Below are 24,209 nucleotides of genomic sequence, written 5' to 3' on the forward strand. Positions count from 1 at the left end.
CAAAAATGACCCTGCGAGTATTGGTACCATTTAATCCCTGCTTTGCAGATGATAAAATTGATGCATGGAGAGATTTAAAAAGGTTGGCAAGGCTAACAAGGGCCAGTGGTGGGATTTGAGCCTACAGAGTCAGGCTCTGGGACTTACATTTTAAGCCCTACAGATGCAACATGATTTAATACAATAATCTTGGACTTGGAACCCTAAGACTCCATTTTGAGTCTCAAATCTACCTCCAACCTTCTTCCTACATACAGTGGGTCCGTGGACCAGCATTAGCATCATCTGGGAGCTGCTAGACATGTAGAATCTAAGCTCATCATTTGGCCTAAATCTCCAGATGATTCACTTGTTTGTCACCTGACCCCAAAGCACTGTCATATCAGCTTGGCCAGAAAAAGATCCCACAGGATCTCCCTTCAGCCTCAGTTTCTCCAACTGTAAAATGAGGGCAGCATATGCATCTGCTCCCTCTCAGGGCTGCTGTGCAGATCAAAAGGCAGGAGGTATGCGGAGAGGCGTTGTAAATTGCACAGTGTTCTGCAAAGGTCAAAGCCAAACAGTGAACCAGAGCATTAAAGCTTTAGAGACAATTCGACAAACAGATAATGCCTTTTATCCCCATGGCCTGGCTGCGCAGGAACTCACAGTGTGGTGTGTTATGCAAAATAACCAGACAGAAGAAATGCCTTTTACAAGCAGTTCCTGGAAATTTCGAGCTTTATCAAGGAATTTGGTCTCTCCAGTTCACTGCCTAGCAAAAATAGCGGAGACTTAATAGGGTCCAGATGTTGACACAGCCACTCACCTTCCCCGTTGCATGGATGCGTTTCATACTGAATTTCACCTAAGGAATTTTAGACTTTAAAGATAATCAAAAACACGGCTAGCTTCCCTTTGGGATTCTTGCTGATTTGGGAGATCAAAGATGTCCCAACAACACAACGAATGTCATGTCGACAAAGTTGGGTTTCTTTGCCCGCTAATGAAAAGACTAACTCAGTGTAACAATGGTCATTTTAGCGCTTTTGTCCAAGGTCTGCTCCAAGCCGCTTCTCTTCTCACATATTTTTATAATCCGCACCCTCCCCCCACCCCCCACGGCCTTCTTCCCCTTGCGCTATCAGACAACGTGGTTGGTGTGCTAACAACATTAGCTTCTGTTTCAAATACAATTAAATGGATGCCCTTGCTGGTTAATTCTTGGCATACCTAAAAAATACTTTCTCCGTGTCTGAGATGTTTAAATTCCAAACAATGAATGACTCCCAAGGGCATCTCACATGGAGTTCGGTGGGATGGAAATCTGGCTCAGAGGAAAGGCACCGCCCCCCCGCCCCCCAATGGTGGCCCCTCGCTTTTTCCGGAGGCGGCCTGATTTGACTTTCTGTGAGGGGCTGAGAAATAACATAACTCTTGACTTTCGAGAAAGCCCCACACTCTCGTAGACGCACATCTAGAGACCAGGCTGTTTTCATTACACACTCACTGGAATGCATGGGATCTGCGACGGGTCTCTGGGGATTGCACAAACCCCAGAGCAGGAATGGCAGAAATTTGACTTCCAGAGCCTGCTGCCCCTCTTCTATTTGCTTTTATCCCCCTTTCTAAAGAAGCTATCAAGGGAAATAGTCTCAAAATCATTTTAAAGGGCCAGACAAGAGAGACATAACCTCAATGAGGCTTTCTTCCCCCAAGATTAGGGTATCCTGTGGGCATGAAAGACAGAGGCATGAAAATGGGAAGCATATTTACCATTTGGGTCCGGATTTGCACCCTGCTCTGCCACTTAGCTCACACCGTGGCTGGGCAGGACCTCACTGTCTTGCATTCTGTTGTGTTTTTTTTTGTTTGTTTTTTATTTTATTTAATTTATTTATTTTTTTCTATAAAAAGGGGGCAGCCACATCTCAGAACATGCTTCTGCAGATGACATGGGTGTCTGGCTCCTGCTACTGGCAATCAGTGGATTTCTTGAGAAAGATATTGTTTCTGTCCAGGTAGGAAGTCACCACGGTCAAGCTTTATTTTGAGTTATATGACCTGGAAAATATTTAAGAAGGTAAATAAAGAGTTGGTCTATTTAAGGAGTAGCCTAGATCATGCCAAGAACCTGGGTCTGCTCCAGTAGCTGCTCTCAGTGGGAGTTTCAGACCAACTGAATTCTTTTCCACCCATATGTACCAGGCTCCCGCATCAGCACACGCAGTCAGCGTTTACAGGAGGGAATGAGCCAGACCTGGTCCCTGTGGTCAAGGCACTGAAGAAGGATAGTGGAGAAAATAAGTAATTGGACAGAATAGTGTGATAAATGCCATGAGGAGGAAAGCATAGGTCCTCAGAACACCTGCGAAGACCCAAAAGGTAGGGGGAAAGTTTCCCAGAGGCAGTGATATTGAAGATGGGAACTCAGTGACAAAGGAGACAGACTGGGGGACACGGGTGCAGACATGTGGAAGTGGGACCAAGCAGGACTTGTTCTGGGAGGTGAGAGATGTGCCATGAGGAGCAGCAGGGCTGGGGGAGAGGGGAGCGTGATGGCACATGAGGCCTGGGAGAGAGCAGGTCCCATCCTCGAGGGTTGTAGACTAGTTTAGGGAATTTGGATAAAGCTGAGGACAATTGGGAGCTACTGAAGAATATAAAGCAACAGAGTAACATTATCAGGCTTCTATTTTACACAGACCATGGCTTCTGTGAGTTCAGCTTACAAGCAGGTGTTTCCATGAGCCTCTAAAGTCCCCTCTGCTCACTATCCCATCTTTTATCCTGCTGGATGGCAACTAACTCTTCCCCAATTTGTATGCCTCTGGAGCCTGGAGACTGGGTTTGCTCACCCCTAACCTCTCTGTCCCCTACAAAGTGCCTGCATGAGGTAGGAGCCCAATAAATATTTTCTGGGCAATCTAAAAGGAGAAAGAGAGAAGAGCGCACAGTTCTGAGTACCAGGCACAAGTCGAGCTATCAAGATAGCCCTGAGCTATCATGAGGTCCTTAACTCTCTACAACTATCTTATGAAGTAGGTACCATTTTTGCCTCTACTGATTGAGGAGAAACTGAGACATAGAGAGATTAAATCACTTGCCTATGGTCATACGATAGTATATAGCTGACATTTGGGGGTTGAGCTTACATGACCTAGTGGTAGGGTCTGTCCTTTCCTGATGAAAGAAACACTCACCAGGCTGCTAGCTGTTTACCCAGACAAGAGCTGCCAGGTCTCCATGTGATATTCTGCATTCTCTCTCTGCCGTGCCCTCCTCCTGTCTCAGTTGAGGGCACCACCTGGACCATCTAGAGGTACCACAGGAGAGAGGGAGTCAAGTGGTTTCCTGGAAAGGACGTAGCACCATCAGCAAGGCCTCTCAGAGAAGCAGGGCCCCCCTCTCTCAGGGCTTAAATAGAATGAAAGACTTTTGAAGACAGAAATGTGAGAAGCCTGGTGCCCAGTTCTGAAATGCTGAGCAAAGCCAGCAGAACGGTAGACAGTGGAATAATTTGGCTGGAATGGCCACTTGGGATTCCCTCAGGAACTAGGTTATTGGAGTCCTGTGTATCGACACAGGCAGCCTCTGATCTCCCTAGCAGGCCACCTCATGATTCCTCCAGGCCTCCTTTTGCACCTCTATGCCTTCGCTCGTTCTGTTCCTTCTACCTGGAATGCCTTCTTGCCTAGTCTGGCTCATTCCTACTTGTCCTTTGAGACTCAGTTCAAATGCCTATGGATTCCTTCAAGCACCATCTTCACCGTGCCACTGTCATTCCTGCTGGGGTCTCCTAATTGCCTGGGACAGCCTCCTAACTGACTCCTCATCTCATCTCCTGTCCCTACACTTGACTCTCCACAAGGCAGCCCCAGGGATCGACAAAGACTCTCTCCTTGACCAAGTTCTAGCCAGGCTCCCCTCAGCCTGTTGCCCTGCCCTTGAGCTGCTGAGCCCAGTTTTAGCAAAGAATCTTGCTAAGTCATTTTAGCAGGAATCAACCCACCCTTAATATCTGATCAAATTCATTACTCCCCACTCCACTCTTACCCCTCCTGATCTAAGTCCTCAGCCTGGCTTGAGTGAGAATCCTGGTAGACCATGTCAGCAAGACTCCCCTGCCATTGACATCTCCTTTAGTGATTTCCATCCACTGACCCCCTTGCTCTTCTGTTTGGCTATAAATCCCTGCTCATCCCTGTTGTGTTTGGAGTTGAGTTCCATCCCTTCCCCTACCTCCACGGTCTTGAATAAACTCTTCCTTATCATTTTAACAATTATCAGAATAATTTTTCTCTAATAGCATCCTATTGAGATATGAAGTCAGTCCTTTGATAGAATCTGAAGTCCTTACCATGATCCCCCCAGGGCTAGTCCTCCCTGAGGCCTCCTGACGTCATCTGTACTTGCTTATTTTGGCCACACTGGGCTCTGCTCCTTTGGGTCTTCACCTTTCCACTTTTGCACTTGTTCTTCCTTCTTCCAGGAATATGCTTCTCCGGCTCTTTTCATGCTCACTCTCTTGCTTTATTTGGGGCTCTGGTTAAATGCTACCACCTCAGAGCAACCTTCCCTGGTTTCCCATCCAACCAGAGCCCCTGTGACTCTCTAGTTCCTCACCTCTCCTTTGTTTACCTCACATTACATATCTGCATCTGCATTATCTTATGTCACTGTGTTATTGGCCGTCCTCCCAGGAGGGCAGGATTTCATCTGCCTGGTTCACAGTTGTATCAATAGTGCTTAGAAAAAAAATGTCTGGATTGTAGTAGATGGCCATTAAATGTTAGTTGATGAGTCAGTCAACAAATGTATTTGAACACTGTTCCAGGAAGGGAGGCATCAGGAAGGAGGATTACATTGTACCCAGATGGCTCAAATGGGTGTGAATGGAGAGGAAACTCCTACGGTCTCTCTACTCTCTCTCTCTCTGATCACTATGGCTCTAAACCTGCCAGCTATAAAGCCCCTGTGAAGCGGTCCGCAGGAGTTGGTCTTCTGGAACAAAGAGGAAGACACAGAAGGGTCTTGAGGCATGGGGGTGAATTCAGAATAACCAACTAAAGCACCCAGTCTATACCAGGCCCTCTGCTTGGCACCAGGGATACAAGATTGAGGAAGACACAATTTCTTCCCTCTCTTGCTATGGGAAAGCCTCCTTTGATACATTTTGAGAAGAATTATAGACCCTTCTACTATGTTCTCAGAGCATTCGGAACATCTCCATCAGCAGATTTTGCCTTATATATCTTATAATGGATTACATCTATGTGGCTACTAGTCTCATTTTCTCCAGTGTGAGCTCACTGAACTCAAGGGACTAGATTTTATTCACTGGATCAGTTAGTTACTGCCACAATCATGCTGCATAACAAACAACCATACAGCCTGTTGAAATCTTTAGTTAACCCAACAGTGACATTTCTTTAGTCAGCTGGGCATTACTGACTCTGAGAAATGTCAGCAAACCCAAACCTAGCATTAAAGTTTCATGTTCCTATAAGGGTTCCATTTGCCCAGAAGTCACACCATCCAGGAGACCAATCCTTGATTGTTACGTGACTCAAATATTTCCCTTGTTCATTTTTAACTTTTCTATTTCTTGTTTACTTTCTGTTAAAAATTTGCCATTTTCTCCCTGCTTTTTAGTTCTCTGGACCATTGAGAATGGAGAATACTGGCTTCATAAAATGTTAAATAAAGTTTGTTCTGTCACCTAAACTGTCTTCATTTTTTTTTTTTTTTTTTTTTTTTTTAGCAAGCCTCAGTAACCTGCAGCAATAAGCACTTAGGTAGCTCACACAGCTGGGTGTTGTCTGGGGGCTGCTCATAGAGCCTGGGCTTGGTGAGATAGGTCTGCTCTGTTCCACCTATCTTTGGACAGCCAACTAGACTTGCTTTGGGATGCTCTTCTCAGAGCAATGGCAGAGGTGCTAGAGGGTAAGCAGAAGAACATAAGGCCCTATAGGGCCCAGGTTTGGAACTAGCCCCCCTTCATGTCTGCTGTATACTACTGGAATTAGTGAGTCACAAGGTCAAACCCAAACAGAAGAGGCAGAAGAATCCACACTACCTCTTGAGCAGAATGAAGCACAAAGTCACATGGCAAAGGGCATGATGACATGGAGGGGGACAAATTAGGATGTGGCAATCTGCCACATCAAATTTCTATCTCCAGTGCTTGATGTATGAATGTATTCAGTACATGCTGCTGGCTTGAAATGAGAAAACTAAGCCTGAATGATCAAGTGACTTGCCCAACTAAGTTGCCCATGATCAGTACAGGGAGACAGAAAGTGTGGTAGGAAGTATTCAGTAAGAAGCATAAAGCTCAAAGGGTTTTCCAATGGTTTAGGACAATTCCCTCATTCTCAGGAACCTGGGAGATGAAATCACTCACTCAAGATCATGCAGCTCATCTGTAACAGAGCTTTCCCTACAATGAAAATGCCCTGTGCTCTTCTGAGCTCCTCTGGTGTGCTAGGAACCCATGAGCTGTAGGTAGCTGAGGCTCATCATCAGTGGGATGGAATGGGGGTTTTCTCCCTTTTCACTGTTCTTTCAAAAACTAGCATCCAAACAGGTCCTTAAAGTTGAAGCACTTAGATACTAAAACTCAGGCAATACAGTTAGAGGATGCCCATCTTGGCAGTGTGAAAGTCTGCTTTTCTGGAAAATGTTCCATTTACAAGATCAAAAGAACTCTTTCCCTTAGGCAGACCCCCAATATAACCCTAGTTCCACAACCCTACTGATGGAGACTGGATCTGGCAGAGTTTATTATTAAATTCTCTTACTGTTAGTCAGCCAAGTACACTCAGAGAGTCCAGGATAATGCACAAAAGAGTCCTTTATTTTACAGTCAAGTCCCATCTTTCAGTACCCACCGAGTGCACGTGGCATGAGAGGCTTTGGAAGGGGTTTTTCCTCTTTTTCACTCTGCCTCTGACTTCCCATGGGCATAGAACCTTTTATCTCGCCTGACCAGGTAGCTTCCCTTCTCATGGGGGCTAGAAGATAAAAACTTCCTTTTTTTAAACCTCTCCTGTCTTTGGACTTGTGGATAGAACATTTGTCAGGCACTTACATCATTTATGCTGATGTTATGCTAAAAAGAGTTCCTGGCTCTTCCTCTACTTTACCAAAAGTCCTCTTTTTATTTTAGTTGTATTTAAAGGCATAGCTAGGCTTTAATATCATGAGTGTAACTGTGGGTGTGGAGCCAGGTCAGAGTGGTTTTGGAGGTGGTGGTGACAATGGTGATAATAGTGGCAGTGGTGGTGATGGTGGGATGTGATAGTGTGATGGTAGTGATGGTGCAGGTGATGGTGGTGATAGTAGAGGTAATGGTGGTGATGGTGATGATAGTAGTGATGATGGAGGTTATGGTGGTGATGATAGAGGTGATGGTGATGAGGGAGGTGATGATGGAGGTGATGGAGGTGATGATGGAGGTGATGATGGATGTGATGGAGGTGATGATGGAGGTGATGATGGAGGTGATGGTGTTGATGATGGAGGTGATGGTGGGGATGGTGGAGGTGATGGTGGTGATGGTGGAGGTTATGGTGGAGGTGATGGAGGTGTTGTGGAGTTGATGGTGGTACCATTAGTGATACTGGTAATGATTGGGGTTGGTTGTTGTTGGTGGTACATCTGTGTCACTGATTAGTGGGGTAACAAACTTCAACATTTTTCTACTTTTGGTGTAGATTTCATGGTCTTGCTTTCACACTGTATCACTTAAAAAAGAATCATACTCTCAATAATCATTTGTTGTTACCAGCTATGCCTTTAATCACAGTCAATTATGCCCATAAATTATTTGAAAAATTATTGGAAAGCTGTCAGTTTGGGAGAATATGCTTGGGGAATCCACTTCCTTGTTGAACATCTGTGGGTCTCTATTTCTTTATGATCAATCCAGCCTCGTGCCTATGAGTGCATGTAATAAGCCTGATAATGTGTGTGAAATGTCACTATTTGTTTAGCACCAACTCAGTGATAGTATTAGAAACTCACATACATTATTGGTAATTCTAAAACAACTCTGTAGACATTGTTTTGTCCTATTTATTTATTTTCACTTTGATTCAGAAAAGATTTTCAGGTTTAAGAGTATGTTTACATTATATAAAATGGCATTGCTTTATTTTATTTTATTTTTTAAAAAAGGTTTTATTTATTTATTTGACAGAGAGAGCGAGAGGCACAAGCAGGCAGAGCATCAGAGGGAGAGGGAGAAGCCGGTCCCCACTGAGCAGGGAGCCCTATGTGGGGCTCGATCCCAGGACCCTGGGATCATGACCCAAGCCGAAGGCAGTCACTTAACCAACTGGGCCACCCAGGTGCCCCAAAATGGCATTGCTTTAAAGATTAGGTAAAAATGATGGGGTTTCTGGGTGGCTCAATCTGTTAAGTGATCAACTTGTGATTTTGGCTCCGGTCATGATCTCTGGGTCTCTGGTTTGAGCCCTGTATTGGGCTCCATGCTAGGTATGGTATCTGTTTAAGATTCTCTTTCTCTCTCTCTCCCCTGCTCTCCACCGCCACCCCCCCACACTATCTCTCTTTCTCTGAATAAAATAAAATAAAAGAAAATAAATAAAAATCAGGTTAACAAAAACATAGGTGGAGCCAGCAGAGAGGTTGGAAGGCTAGCACAATGACTTCCTTATAATTTCCTTTTCATATGTGTGTTATCCTCACATTTCCAGGGCCACAAATTGGACACATCTTCCTAGCCGCTATTTGGAAAGAAAAGTTGGTTAGTGACATACAACTCAGCCTCCTTCAGAAAAAGTTTACTGGTTGTTTGGCAGGTCAGAAGTCCTGTAGGTGACCTGCAGGCCACCTTCCCAGTGACTGGGGAGCCAGGTGAGATACTTTTGCTTGTCTCACTGCCTTGTGTTCCATTCCTCTAGTCTGTAAAGGCAGCAGCAGGTGTTACAGACTGTCCACGTGGGCCTAGTTCTAACTTGTCTTTAAAAAGAGAAGCCCCTTGCCATCTTGTGTATATATTGGAAGCAATCTGAAACTTGTAAGATTTTGGGTGCTTAGGATTTGTTATCAAGCTTGGGGTAAGACACAGACAGCCACCTATCCCTTTTACTGTGGGGTTTGTGGTTGCCTTGAACAGTGCCTTCATACAGTAGCCAACTCAACTGCTGAAGAAGGCTCAGAGCAGGGGAAGTGTGTGGAGGGTGAGACCAGTAAGAGGGGAGGGAGGACATGGGTAGGGGAATGAGTGGGATTCTCCCTTCTCTTCATTCTGAGGGATATGGATATTTAACTGCCTTTCCCACTAATCCCTAGAAATCCTAATACTTGTGGAATGAGGAATTTCTCACATATGGGAGAAGACTGGAACCTTCTAGGTGATGTGTGTAGGCACATGTCAAATGATGCATTAGCAGATAAGAAAGTGACCCCAGAGGTGGGAGATGTCAGTGCTCCGTGCTTCCTGTCTTCTTGTTTAGAATTCTTTTTTGGAGATATGATATGACCTCCAGGTTCTATCTATCATTGTCAACTCGAGATGAGGGAAATGCATGTGTTCTCTATGCACATTGAATTTTGTTCCTCTTCCCTAATGCCTTGGTCTCCCTTCTTTATGACATGTCTATGGAGAGATAATGTGCTTAGATGATAATAAGGCAGTGGAGTTTACCAAAGAGCTACTGTGTGCCAGACTCCATGCTGATTGCTGCACTATGTCACCTCCTTTGATCATCCTAACAGGAACCATTATCACATCCAAGTGTACATGAGCAATGTAAGACACAGGGAGGTTGTAGAAACTGTGTAATATCATATGGCTTAGATGTAGTGTGGCTGAGATTTGAACCCAAGACTGTCTGATTCCAGAGCTCACAGGCTGAACCACTAGTGTTTATCACCACCTCTCAAAATGGAAATAGTAGTACAGGAGTCATGGCCTTGAGTTTGATGCTGGCTTTGCCATAGAGAGAAGTGAGAGCCTTGGTAAGGATGTCACATCTCTAGGACTCAAATCCCTGTTGAGGGACACTGGGACACTGTTGTTCTAAATATTCTCTAAGGTACCTCCAGCCACTGGTGATTCTAGAATGATACATATGATCAAGAGCTGATCAAGAGCTTGAACAGTGCCTTCATACAGTAGCCAACTCAACTGCTGAAGAAGGCTTTATTTATTACCTTTTTTAAAATGGGCCTGGCTTCTTAGAAAGAAGTGTTGGTTTGAGATTAGGAGCCTGATCTCATTAAGAAGGCTGATGTTCAGCATGGAGTTTTATGGGCTTTGGAGTCTTTGGACTAAGATCCAAATCTTGGCTCCATCATGAGTTTACTGCAAGTCATTTTATCTCTCTAGGCCTCAGCTTCCTGACCTGTAGAATGAGGACAATAAACCTTTCCTACAGAGAATCCATGAATACTTCAACTATAAAGGTGAGCACAGTATTGTGTCCTCCTTGAGGGTGGGATCATGCCTTATTTATTTCTGCAGACATGGGGTTGGGGCTGGATTGATTTCAAGAGGGAGATAAAGGCAAGCCTGACTTTCTCTGGAAAACAGAACAGAACAAAAACAAAAACAAAAACACAACAACCGGGGTGTATTTCGTGCTTGTTGAAGGTGAGTAGGGTGCATTTCCCAGCTCTGGTATTTCCTGTTGGCCAGGATTTGACCTGTCCCCAGAAGATCACTATCCTCAGTACAGCGGACTATATTATCTCCTGCTACACCAACTGGATCATGCTCACGTAAAGGGACATAGCATACTGTGTCTCTGACTTTGATCATGAAAGAAGGATTTGGGGTGGACTGGTCTTTCTTTGACCTTATATCAGGTAGCCAGGTTGTGCTTACCAGTCTCCCTTCCGCACATGCATACACATGGGTTTACTTGGTGGATTTTCTCCTCGGGGCTCCCCATATTGAGAAGTCGTCTTGGGAAACAACCGGTTCTGGAGTCACACACACTCTGGTTGGATCCTGTCTGTTACCAACTTTCTTTCTCAACCACAAAAGGGGGTGATGAGGGTACCTGGGACCGTTGTGACAAGTAAATGAAGCCCTGTACATGGTGAGGGCTCAATGACTGATAACTGCTTTTGTTCTGGGTCCCCTCTGCCTGGCCCTGGAAACTCATGATCACTAAATAGATAGAGTGATGGGGAGAAAAGGAATGAGAGCTGTGGCTTTCTTTTAAGCTGTGCCAGCCACTCTGACCCAGAGTTGAATCTGCAGTTTAACTTAGAAATATTGAGCTCTGTAAAGGCATCCACAACTCTTAACTGGAATCATTGGCATTTCAGACCTGGGATAGACTTAGCGATCGTATATTCTGACCTCCTTTTGGAGTTGGGGGAATTGAGTAACAACAACTCCAAAAATAAGCAAAATAAGCAAAAACAACAACAAAATAAGCAACAACAATACCAACCAAACAAACAAACCCAAAGAAACCAAACAAAACAAAATAGTGGTTTACATAAGATATAAGTCTGTTTGTTTTCATGTGAACATCAGCAGCCCAGGGCTGAAGGAACAACTCCATGAAGATCAGTGAAACGAAGCTCCTTTCAGGCATGTTGATCTCTTATCCTCAATAAGACTTCCACTTTGGGGTCCGGAGACCACAATAGCTGCTCCAGCTCTGGCTATTGCACCTTTAATCCAGCCTCCAAGAAGGAAGAGAAGGACAAAGAATGGCACAAACATTCCACTTAAGTACACACATCATGGGTGTTGTGCAAGCCCTATCGTACATTCATAAGGATTTCCGTATAGAAGGATCACATAAGTCATATTAACTTATATCCCATCAGTTAAACTCATCATATGTCCATACCTAGCTGCAAGGGAGCTTGGGAAGTATACTATTTGTTGAGGTAATTATGTACCCAGGCAATATTTTGGAGGGAAAGTTGTGGAGGAATAAAGAGAGAATGCATCTCAGGAGATAACCATCAGAGGCTCTAACACACTAAAGTAACATACCTACTTTACTGTAAAGTTCAAATACAGATCCCTTGTCCTCTCAACCCATGCCTTCTCCATGCCATCACGAATTTATGTATATATATATATGTATTTATTTATTAAAGATTTTATTTATTTATTTGGGAGAGAGAGAATGCGAGAAAGACAGAGCATGAGCAGGGGCAGGGGCAAGGGGAGGGCAGAAGGAGAAGTAGACTTCTAGCTGAGCAGGGAGCTCCACATGGGGCTCAATCAGGAGCCCTGGGATCAGGATCTGAGCTGAAGACAACCCTTAACCAACTGAGCCACCCAGGTGCCCCCATACCATCACAAATTTAGATTACATTTCTCTTCAGTTCTTAATACAGTTTGATAAAAATTTCAAATCACAAGATGTGGCAGCTGGCAAGTTCCAGACTTGGATGAGTTGGCAAGAGTATAGACGGTGAGTTGGGGAGAACAAAGTGGGGGAGAGAGCCAGGGCCGGCAGTAACACAAATGCCTTCTGTCTGACTGGATCTCTCATGTTGAGGATCTTGGAGCAGGACAGAGGAGTTTCATTGCCCACTGCTGAGGGAGCACAGAGAAATGAGGTTGCTCAGTGTTGAGAGAAAAGGGTGAGAATTTCTAGGGGAAACAAGACATACATAGAAACTCCATCTGATCTGTAAATGTAAAATAATTTGCTGCTAAGATAGGTAAGCAGGCAGCCAGAGCAGTTCCAGTCATCCGAAACAGCGGCCAGAACACTGGGGAAGACCAGAGGAAGAAGATCTGAATCCAGAATTGACAAAGGGCAGAACTGTGGAGCCTTCAGAATGTTTTGGTCTCTGAGACATAGTAAGGAGATGTGTGTGAGAGAGGAGTGTGTGTGTGTGTGTGTGTGTGTGTGTGTGTGTAAGAGAGAGAGATGTGGGGGGAATAGAGAGACAGACATGGGGAGGGAAAGCAGAGATAAAAATGAGAAAGTGAGTATGAGAGAGAAAAGTAAAAGGAGGAAAGAAAAAAGAGCATTTGAGACATGATAGAAAAGAATGGAAGAGAAGAAAGAAGGAAAGGAAGGAAGGAAAGATGGAAGGAAGGAAGGAAAGAAAAAGGGAGGGAAGGAGGGAGGGAGGGAGATATAGAAGGAAAGAGGAGAGGCAGAAAGGATGGAGGGAGTGAAAGAGTGAGGGAAGGGAGAGGTGTGTTTACGTGTGAGTTCATATCAGGAAACAGATTGCTGAGTAACACAAGCTGTCACAAGCCTCTGCCATAATTTAATATCAAAATCTAGCTTCTCCAACACATAGCAGATCTCATGGTAGCTCCCCAGGTTCCAGGAAGCAGTGAGGACTCACTGAAGTTTCTCCCCCCTTTATCTGCTCTCCTGAACATGTTCCTGATCCTGCATGACCCCCGTCGCACCCTGTCTCCACCCTGGTGGGGTCCTAGAGCCACTTGGGCAATCATGGAGTCATTGGCTGTGCTTTGGCCAAGGAAACCAGGGGTTTCAGTCTGCCATGTGTTTTCAGCGTGCTGGCTGCCTGAGAACACACATCTGTCAACCTTCACATCAGAGAACAAAAGCTTGCATTTGACATGAGAAGGACAGCAAAAGAGCAGCCCTGACCTGACTGCCATGTGGCGTTCCTAAGCATGCAGAGATTCGGCCTGGAAGATATGCACAATACTTGAAAGAAGTCTTTTATCCAGGCAAGAGGGGATAAACACATCTGTATGGCATTGATTCCCCCCACCCCCTCATCCCGCCTTTCTTTCTGGGATTTGAGCTGGGCTGGGGGAAGGAACAATGAAAACATTTGAAACATCTGACACTGAGTTGGGGTTGTGGGTAGGCAGCATTCGGGGGGAAATGGAAGGTGAAATGCCAAATTTAGTTTGGCTCTTCTTTGTTTCTGGCGCCATTTTTCTCTCTTATATACCCATGTTTTCCTTTTAGCACCGGCTCACGGGGCCGGGGGTGGGTGGGGGGAGGAGATCATGTAACATTCCTACTTAGCACATACATAGCTTGCCTTGTCTTGAAAGGGAAATATACACTGACAACGGAAACCTCACAACCCCCCGAGTGGAGATAGCCTCAGGATTCTGGCTTCCAGGATATTTATTTTGGTTACTGTTTAGTGTACTGAACACCAACCAGGATCCCTTGACTCACAACTGAAATGGGATCAGAATCCAAAGGCATGATGTCTTTGCTGGAAACACAAAGACTGTAGCTATACGAGAATAAATGATTGTATTTAAGAAGAAACAAGTCATTTGTACAAGGATGGGACCAAGTATACCCATGTGTCAGGAAGAGTTTGATTTGTTAGGTTCTGGAAGAGGCTGGGCTGTTTTATTGAAGGCCACCACACAGCCTGCTGGTGCAGCTAGGTTCTCTGCTGTGGTTTACCAGGTGTCCCAGAAAAAGGATAGATGTAGCAGGAGAGATGAGAGAAATCATGAAGGTGATCATCCGAGATGTAGGAAACTTGAGATTCTTCATGTGGTTATGTGTTGAAGTAGACCTTGGTTCAAACGCAGGTATTTCATCTAGTAGCTGAACGGTGTCTGAAAACTCAACCAACCTTTCTGAGTTTCTTATTCGTTGTTTTAAAAAATAGGATGCATCATATGGTTTCGCTTATTTGTGGAGCATAAGGAATAACACGGAGGACATGGGGAGATGGAGAGGAGAAGGGAGTTGGGGGAAATTGGAGGGGGAGATGAACCATGAGAGATTGTGGACTCTGAAAAACAATCTGGGTTTTGGAGGGGCGGGAGGTGGGAATTTGGGTGAGCCTGGTCGTGGGTATTATGGAGGGCATGTATTGCATGGAGCGCTTGGAGTGGTACATAAACAATGAATTCTGGAACACTGAAAATAATTTTAAAAAATAAATAAAAATTTAAAAAATATGTACAAAAATGCTAAAAAAATAAGATGCTGTGAGATATAAATGAAAATATATATGTTTAAAAAAGTGTGATACACTAGGAACTTAACAAATGCTAAATAATCTATATTTTCTTATTTCCTACAACTGTGTCCTCCACTAGATCATAAGCTCCTGGAGTGTGTATGTACTAATTTTTGGAATTTCTATATAATTTTTAACTTTAGAACCTTCTTAACTTTCATCAAAATTTTTTTTTTACTAAATGTGCCTTACTTGGTTATAATTAACTTTCTTCCCTTTTAAGAGAAATTTTTTTAATGTCTTTTTTTTGGAAAGTCCTCCCTGAGCTCTTGAAGTATTTTTCCAAATCTTTATTTTTTTTAAATTTTTTAAATTTTTCCAAATCTTTATTTTTTTTAAAAATAAAGATTTTATTTATTTATTAGAGAAAGAGAGAGAGAGATTGTGTAAGGGAGAGGGGCAGCGGGAGAGGGAGAAGCAGACTCCTCACTGAGCAGGAAGCCCAATGTGGGGCTCGATCCCAGGACCCTGGGACCATTACCTGAGCTGAAGGCACAGTTAACTGACTGAGTCACCCAGGCACCCCTCAAATAACAGTTTGATTGAGGTATGGTTCACATACCACAAAGTTCATCTTTTTTAAAGTGTGTCTCTCAGTGATTTTTATATATACACAGAGGGATGTGTCTATCACCACTAATTCCAGAACATTTCATCTACCCGAATAGGAACTCTGTACCTAATAGCACTCATTCTCTATCCCCCTACCTTCTTCCCTTGCAGGTCCAGGTAACTATTACTTAGTTTTCTTTCTCTATATTTGCCTATTGTGAACATTTCACATAAATACAATCTGTGGTCTTTGTGATTGACTTCTTTCACTTACCATAATGTTTTCAAGGTTTATCCATGTTGTAGCATGTATCAGTACTTCATTCCTTTTTATGGCTGAATAATATTCCATTGTATGGATATACCACATTTTGAATATCTGTTCATCAGTTGAACATTTGGGTTGTTTCCATTATTGGCTATTATGAGTAATTCTTCTTTGAACATTCATTTACAGATTTTGTGTGGACATGGTTTTCAATTCTTTTGGGCATATACGTAGGAGTGGAATTAATAAGTCATAACTCAATATTTAACTTTGTGCAGAACTGCCAAACGGTGTTCCAAGGAGGCCTCATTATTTATTTTTAAGATGTATTTATCTGTCTGAGAGAGAGACACACATGTGTGAGTGGAGGGAAGGACAGAGGGGGAGGGTGAGGCCAGGTGTGGAGCCTGACCTGCAGCTTGACCCCATGACCCAGATATTATGACCAGAGCCAAAATCAAGTGTTGGATGTTCAGCTGACCGAATCACCCAGGAACCCCAATGCTGCATAATTTTATATTCCTGCAAGCAATATATGAGTTCCAATATCTCCACATCTTTGCCAATATTTGTTATTGTCCGTTTTCTTTTTTTATTACAGAAAGAAGTCCATTTTTTACTTTTGAATGGAAATAACACAAAAAAATCCTAGAATAAACAAATTTAATTGTGAAGATAAATCTGTAAAGTAAAACTCAGTAAATACACATAAGAAGTTACCTTTATTTTTAGTACTCTCTGTAATATTAATTTCCTGAACACAATAGGATTGTGAAATAACTTAGTTCAAAGAAGAATGACACATATTCCTATTAATATTAAATATGAAAAAACACCTCAAACCTAAGAAACATCAATACAAATAACATAGAGCTGACTACTACAGTTTTCTTCTAGTATTTTACTAATGCATATATGGATTTATATAATAGACCTCATGCCCTGCATTATCTTTTGTAGTGTAACTTCCCAAGACTTTCAGTATTCCAGGAAAGGACAGTACATTGTGGGGTCAATGGCTTTTTAGGTTATATCCATCTTGGTGGGTATGAAGTGATATTTTGTTATGGTTTTGATTGCATTTCCCTGAGGATTAATGATTTTGAGCAACTTTTCATATGCTTATTGGCTACTTGTATATCTTCTTTGAAGAAATGCCTCTTCAAATACTTTGGAGAGTAATTAATTACTCAATTAATTTTAGAGAGAGAGTGAGAGAGTGTGCCAGTGGAGGGGAGGGTCAGAGGGAGAGGGAGAGAATCTTAAGCAAGCACCACACCCAGCATGGAGCCCATTGCTGGCTTCATCTCATGACCCCAAGACCATTACCTGAGCTGGAATCAAGAATTGGTCACTTAACCAACTGAGCTACCTGGGTGCTCCCTTTGCCCATTTTTAAATTGAGTAGTCTTTTTAGTATTGATTTGTGATTTAAAAAATATATTTTGGATACAAGTCCCTTTTCAGATATATGATTTGCAAATATTTTCTCCCATTGTATAGTTTGTATTTTTGCTTATGGATAGTATCCCTTAAAGCATAGAATATTTTATTTCCATTTTATTTTTATTTATTTATTTATTTTTTTAAAGTTTTCTCTCTTTTTTTTAAAGATTTTATTTATTTATTTGACATTGAGAGAGATCACAGGCAGGCAGAGAGGCAGGCAGAGAGAGAGGAGGAAGCAGGCTCCCTGCTGAGCAGAGAGCCCGATGCGGGGCTCGATTCCAGGACCCTGAGATCATGACCTGAGCCAAAGGCAGCGGCTTAACCCACTGAGCCACCCAAGCGCCCCTTTATTTCCATTTTAATATTTTTTTGTCACTTGCATTTTTTGTACATCTTTAAGAAATTGTTGCTTAATCCAAGGTCATGAAGATTTACTTCTATGATTTCTTCTAAGAGTTTGATAAATTAAAAATAGTTTTAGCTTTTATATTTATGTCTGTGATGATTTTCAGTTAATTTATGTATACAGTGTGAGGTAGGGATCTAATTTCATTATTTTACACATGGTGTCCAGTTTTCCCAGACCACTTGTTGAAAAGACTATCATTTCCCTGTTTAATTCTCTTGGCATCCTTCTTGAAAGTCAATTGACCATAAATTTAAGGATTTATCTCTAGTCTCTTAATTATACTCCACTGATCTGTATTTCTATTTTTATGCCAGTAGCAGACTGTCTTGATTACTGTACATCTGAAGTTTTAAGATCAGGAAGTGTGAATACTTGAACTTTGTTCTTTTTCAAGATTGTTTTGGCTATTCCTGGTCCCTTAAATTTTCATGTGAATTTTATTATAAGCTTCTCAATTTTTGCAAAAAGGGCATTTGAGACTTTGGTAGAGATTGCTTTGACCCTATAAATCAACTTGGAGAATATTATCATCTTAACAATAGTAAGTCTCCCAATCTATGAACATGGTTTGCTTTTCTAATTATTTAGTTTCTTTCATTTTTTTTCAGCAACGTTTTATAATTTTCAATGTATGAAGCTTATGCTTATTTAATTTTATTCCTCATTATTTTATTTTTTATGATATCATACATGGAGTTGTTTACTCAATTTAATTTTTGGACTATATTGAAAATTTATAGAAATGCAACAGACTTTTTTGTACACTGATGCTGTATTGTGAAACCTTGCTAACCTCATTACTGGCTTTAATAGTTTTTAGCGTATTCCTTCTTATATGCAAGATCAGGTCATTTGTGAATAGAAATAATTTTACATTCTTCTTTCCTAGACAGGTTTTTCTTTTTTTCTTGCCTAATTGCACTGGCTAGCACAGTGTTGAATAGAAATGGTGAGTTCACATCCTTGCTTTATCTTAATCCTAGAGAGAAAGCATTGTTTTTCACCAGTAAGTATGATGTTAGCTGTGGGCCATTCATAGATACCCTTTATCAGATTGAGAAAGTTACTTTCAATTTCTAGTTTGTTAAATGTTTTTACCATGAAAGGGTACTGGAGTTTATCAAATGCTTTTTTCTGTGTTTATTAAGATGACAATGTGTTTTTTCTTTGACTTAATTAATGAGTCACTGATTGATTTTCATATACTGGTTTCATGTGTTGAACAATTCTTGAATTACTGGCATAAACTCCACTTGGTCATGATGCATAATCCTTTTTTATTTATGTTTAAATTCTATTTACTAACATTTTCTAGAGTTTTTGTGTCTATACTCATAAGGGATATTGGTCTATAGTTATCTGCCTTATGACACATTTGATTTTGGATTCAGCGTAATACTGGCCTCCCCAAATGAGTTGAAATGTGTTTCCTCCTCTTCAAAAGAGTTTGTGAAGGATAGATATTAATTCTTTATATGTTTGGTAGAGTTTACCTATGCTGCTATCTGCACCTGGGCTGTTCACTGGGGTTTTTTGATTGTTAATTTAATCTCTTGTTATAGGCATATTCAAATTTCTATTTATTCTTTTTTTTTTTTTTAAAGAATTTATTTATTCATTTGACAGAGAGAGACCACAAGTAGGCAGAGAGGCAGGCAGAGAGAGAGAGAGGAGGAAGCAGGCTCCCTGCCCAGCAGAGAGCCCGATGCGGGACTCGATCCCAGGACCCTGAGATCATGACCTGAGCCGAAGGCAGAGGCTTAACCCACTGAGCCACCCAGGCACCCATCAAATTTCTATTTATTCTTGAGTCAGTTTCTGTAGTTGTGTCTTTTTCGGAATCTTAAAAATTTGATTTATGTTACCTAATTTGTTGGCAAACAGTTTTTAATATTATTGCCATTGAATCCTTTTATTTTTGTAAGGTCACTTCTGAGGGGAAAGTTGGCACAGAGAGAGTAGATCCCTTGCTAGGTCTATCATCCCAATCAACAAGAGAAAAGTGAGAATGAGAAACAAACACTGTGCTGTTTTCAGGGAAGTGATGCTCTCTCCTGATACATGTAGCTCAATGGATGTCAGGATTTACTGGTATCACCAGTCAAGTTACTTCTCTTCTCAGAAGATACAAAGGAGTCTATACTACCTCCTCCAGGAGAGTGGGGCACATATTCCATTTTATATCGGGACTCTTTAGAAAATCTCCAGACTCAAACTGGTTTGAGTAAAGAGTTTATTGATCCATATAACTGAAAAGCTCAGGAATTCTCTAGGCCATGACAGCTGAATTTCTTTTTATCTTCCTCTACCTTTAACATGGTGGCTTCATTTCTGGCTCTTCATGGTGGCTTTTGGTATTCCAGGGTCATATGCTCCCATATTCAATCCTGCAGAAAAGAGGATGTTTCTTTTTCAGACGTCCCAACAAAAGAATCACTATATTTCAATGACTCTGATTGGGTCATATGTCCATCCCCTGAACCAATCACTATGTCCAAAGCCATATAATGACCTGAGTAGCCACCTCCTATGAATCTGGCATGGCATCAACTCCATCCATAATGCATATGAGCTAAGTAGGAGAAAGGTGGTTCTGGAGAGGATGATTCAAGGATACCACTCAAGGAAAAGAATTATAATGGAGAAGAAAGGCAGATATTCACTGTGATGATTTTCCCATTAACATTTTTGAGATTTATGTTGCCTAATATGATAACCATTAATCATGACTTTGAACACTTGAGATGGGACAAGGCCAGACTAAGATATAAAAGATGTATTGGGCTTTGAAGACTTGGTAAGAGAAAAAAGAATATAAAATATCTCATTAATGATTCCCTTATATTGAAGGAAAAAATTCCTTATATTGATTACACATTGAAATAGTTTTGAATATATTGTGTTAAATAAAATATATTATCAAAACAAGATCCACCTTTTCTTTTTCTTTTTGTAACGTGGTTATTAGAAAATTTAAATTTACATTTGTGACTTGCATTATATTTCTATGTGACTATGCTATTCAAGATGTTTTTATTCGTCTTTAAGTTCCATATTAGATGTGTGTGTTATCTGTCTTAGATAATAACCCATTTTCAATAGAATGAATGCATACTTCCTCAACAATCTGACTTCAATATTGTATTTCAAACTTATTTCCCTTAATAGTAGGACCATATCTCCTGGGCCATGTTATATGCAAACAGGCTTCTGTCCTCTTGTCTCCTAGTCCAGCCTGCAGAGATGATGGAGTCAGGACACAGAAGAAAGAAGTGGATGAGAAAGTGTATGAAAAGAAACAGGCTGTCATATGAAGAATCATTCATCTCTTGATGCTCTAGCCATAGCTAGAGAACCCTCATTCTCTGAGGTGCCCCAGAGTTTTAAGGAATGTCTGGGGGCATTGTCCCCAGTAATCTAGTCTTGGACTTACTCCAATTTGGACTTCCTGGAAAATCTTCTTAAGATTCCCAGTGTCTGTAAATATGCTGGTTCCCCCTTTGGCTTAAACTAGTTCATCTGAATTTTGGTCAGTTGTTTTCATCAAGAATCATCAGAGAAACACAACCCTCCTAAGAGTGTGGATGGTAAATATTGAAGGAACAATTGGAAGTTTCTGTGACCTTAGTTTAGAGGGCAAAAAGAGCAGGAACTGGAACCCAGATCATTGGGCAATGTGTTCAATGGTTTTAATTTCTGTATCACACTGGGCCACAAGAGTGAAATACTAAACAAGTACCGTGCACTCTTTATAAAAGGACATGATGTCTGGTTTCCTTCTTCAGGAAGTTTTCCTGTGGAGGGAAGTAGAATAGATTGTGGGCACATGGCCATGGTATCTGTTGTGTCTGTACTTGTTCCATGAGTTTTGAGCTGTTCCCTTGGTCCCCCAGGAAACAATGTGTATGTTAATGTTTCCTGCTCAGGTTTTCCCTCTTTTCAGGAAAAATTTCTGGGAAGAGTACAATGCAGACACTATCCTTAGAGGGAGACTACAACCCTCGTCTCAGGCCTGTGGTGCTCTGTAGTACTGAGTCTGGCTCTGTTGCAAGGTCAACAGACACACCTGTAGTCTGACAGTTGTGAATCCCAATAGCAAAACATCCAGAGTTAACTGAGTTCAGGCATAGTTAGACCTAGGTGTTCACTGGTTTTATCAGGAACCTGCTTTTCTACACCTGTTTCTATCTTTTTTGGTATGGACTTCATTCTTAGGGTGGAGGGCTTTACTCTGAGTGACCTGAGGTAGCTCTAGGTTTATAGCCTCACAATTGAATGACTCTTCCTTGATCATGTCAACAACATTTCCAGAATTAACTCTTGGACCCACTTAAGCTACATTTCCACTGTTGAACTATTTCATTGTTTCATTGTTTGTTGAACCATTCCATCGAATACATGAATTATTTTCTATGTTCAAGTGGGATTTTAGGTTCCTGGGGATATAGCATTAAGAAGACATACACGATCCCCACTTTCATTCCAGAAGTGAGAAATACACACATACACACACACCCCACAGAAAAATGAGTGAATAATAAGAAAAGATTTCACATAATGATAAAAAGCTAAGCAGAAAATTAAAATAGAGAGATTGGGTTTCTATCTTCAGATTGGGTGAAAAGGACAGGCCACCAAACACCAAGCCAGCAAATGGCATTCCCTGAATGGTAATGCTGCTGTTGCCCCACATATCGCAGAGACAGGGCAGCATTCCTATTGAAACCGAGTGCCTGAGAAGCAGAAAAGGCTGGCTTCTGAGGGAAAACTAGAGTGCTATTTCTAGAATCAAAGGGAGTGGATGATGGGTGTGGAAAAATCGTAGTTACAGACTATAAGAATCTTTTCATCAAAAGATTAATAAAATTTTTTATGAAGATTCTTAAAATATTAAAATAAATGAACACAGCATTTTTTTCTTAGGATGAGTTTATTTGGTAAGTTCAGTGTTACTACAGCAAAGCTTTGCGAAGTCAGGCTATGAGAACAACGGCACTGTTTGATGAACATCAATGTACGATCTTTGTTGAGTTGTACGAAAGGCAACCCCAACCCTTTCTCCTGTTGTCTCTTCTGCAAAGGGAACAGAAGGCACACTGTCCATTTGCATTCTGATCCTTCTGCAAACAACTGTATGAAGGAAGAAACACCAACTCTGAAAGAATAAAAAATGGTCAGCTGAGTGGTAGACAAATCCATATGGAAAAGAAATTTTTCCATCCCCCCCAAACCCATAATGTTCACAGAGACATAGCTCTGAGAGGCTTTGGGCATAACAAAACAGGCTATGATGTTTGTTTGCCTAAATTAGATGTATTTACCCTACTGGAGTCTGTCTCCTCCAACATATTCTTGTTTTACTTTTGCATATCTAAAAGGATCGTTGATATGGTTCTCTAAAGAAAAAAAAAATCCACCAAAATGGATTAGCCTATCCCAAGGGAGAGATCAGATTTTGGTCAGATTCTTAACCTTATCCATTCAGAGTCCTCCAATCATGATTACACCTCAGTGCTCATATTTTTATCCTTAACTACCAGCCAATGCATTGTTGGCTTCAGCCTGAGCAAGTTCCTCTCCCTCCTTTGTATATTCTGTGCCAATTCAGCCTCCACATTTTTTACTTATGTTGTGATACCTCCAGATTCCCTCTCCAGTTCTTTCCAAATCCCAGCTATCTTCCAAGGGTCTATTTAAAGTCAGCCTTGTTCAGGAAATCCTCTCAGACCAGCCCCCCGGATTTCCGTAATGCTTCATTTCTCTCAACGATTTGGATTTCATATTTAAGTTGCAGATGGGAAAAATGAGGTGAAATGTTTATGATCTGACTTCTTCTTCTTCTTCTTCTTTTTGGGGGGGGGGGCAAAATGGTGGTTTACTAAAGTAAGGGGACAGGACCCATGGGCAGAAAGAGCTGCTGCATTGTGGTTGTCATGGGCAGCTTTTTATAGACTGTGGGGTTGGGGGAGGTGAGGGAAAATGGAGATTTCAATAGAACTTTCATATGCTAAAGAGCACATACAGGAGGACTTGCCATTGTCAGGTTAAGATTGTTTTTCCCTGGGGCACCTGGGTGGCTCAGTGGGTTAAGCCTCTGCCTTGGCTCAGGTCCTGATCTCAAGGTCCTGTGATCAAGCCCTGCATTGGGCTCTCTGCTCAGCAGGGAACCTGCTTCCCCCCACCCCCCGTCCCCCTCCGACCTGCCTCTCTGCCTAGTTGTGGTCTCTGTCTGTCAAATAAATAAATAAATTCTTAAGAATAAAAAAGATTGTTTTTCCTCTCTAGCAAGGTATTAACTAACATTAACATAGTTGGGAGATTCCTGGAAGAATGACTTCATTTTTTTTTTTTTAAGAGTGTGAACAACTTTGACCAAAACACCTTGATTTGTTCATTAAGGGGACAGGCATCCCAAAAGGCAGGGGTTTTTGTGGGCTTATAGGCACATACAGGGATGGCTCCGGTGCTCTGCTGGAGAGGAAAAGAGAGGCATTTGCTTTCTGCTTCTGAGAGGGAGGGGCAGGGAATAGAAGTGAGATGATGGGATGGGAAGAGAGGGAGGAATTGGTGAGACCTATCAAGGTGGGGTGGGGCCCTTGGACAGTGAAG

The 24,209-nt window shown here is 41.9% G+C and overlaps 1 long non-coding RNA gene across 2 annotated transcripts in view; it reads left to right on the forward strand.

Moving 5' to 3' along the window:
* Positions 1-24,209, forward strand: part of LOC125107911 (uncharacterized) — a 112,946-nt gene that overhangs the window by 39,733 nt on the left and 49,004 nt on the right. For both annotated transcript variants that reach the window (XR_007129704.1, XR_007129705.1), the window contains exon 2: positions 10,340-10,416. This is a non-coding gene — a long non-coding RNA (uncharacterized LOC125107911). The remainder of the gene's footprint in view (positions 1-10,339; positions 10,417-24,209) is intronic.

The sequence above is a fragment of the Lutra lutra genome, chromosome 8 (assembly GCF_902655055.1).
Source record: "Lutra lutra chromosome 8, mLutLut1.2, whole genome shotgun sequence".
Classification (NCBI taxonomy): domain Eukaryota; kingdom Metazoa; phylum Chordata; class Mammalia; order Carnivora; family Mustelidae; genus Lutra; species Lutra lutra.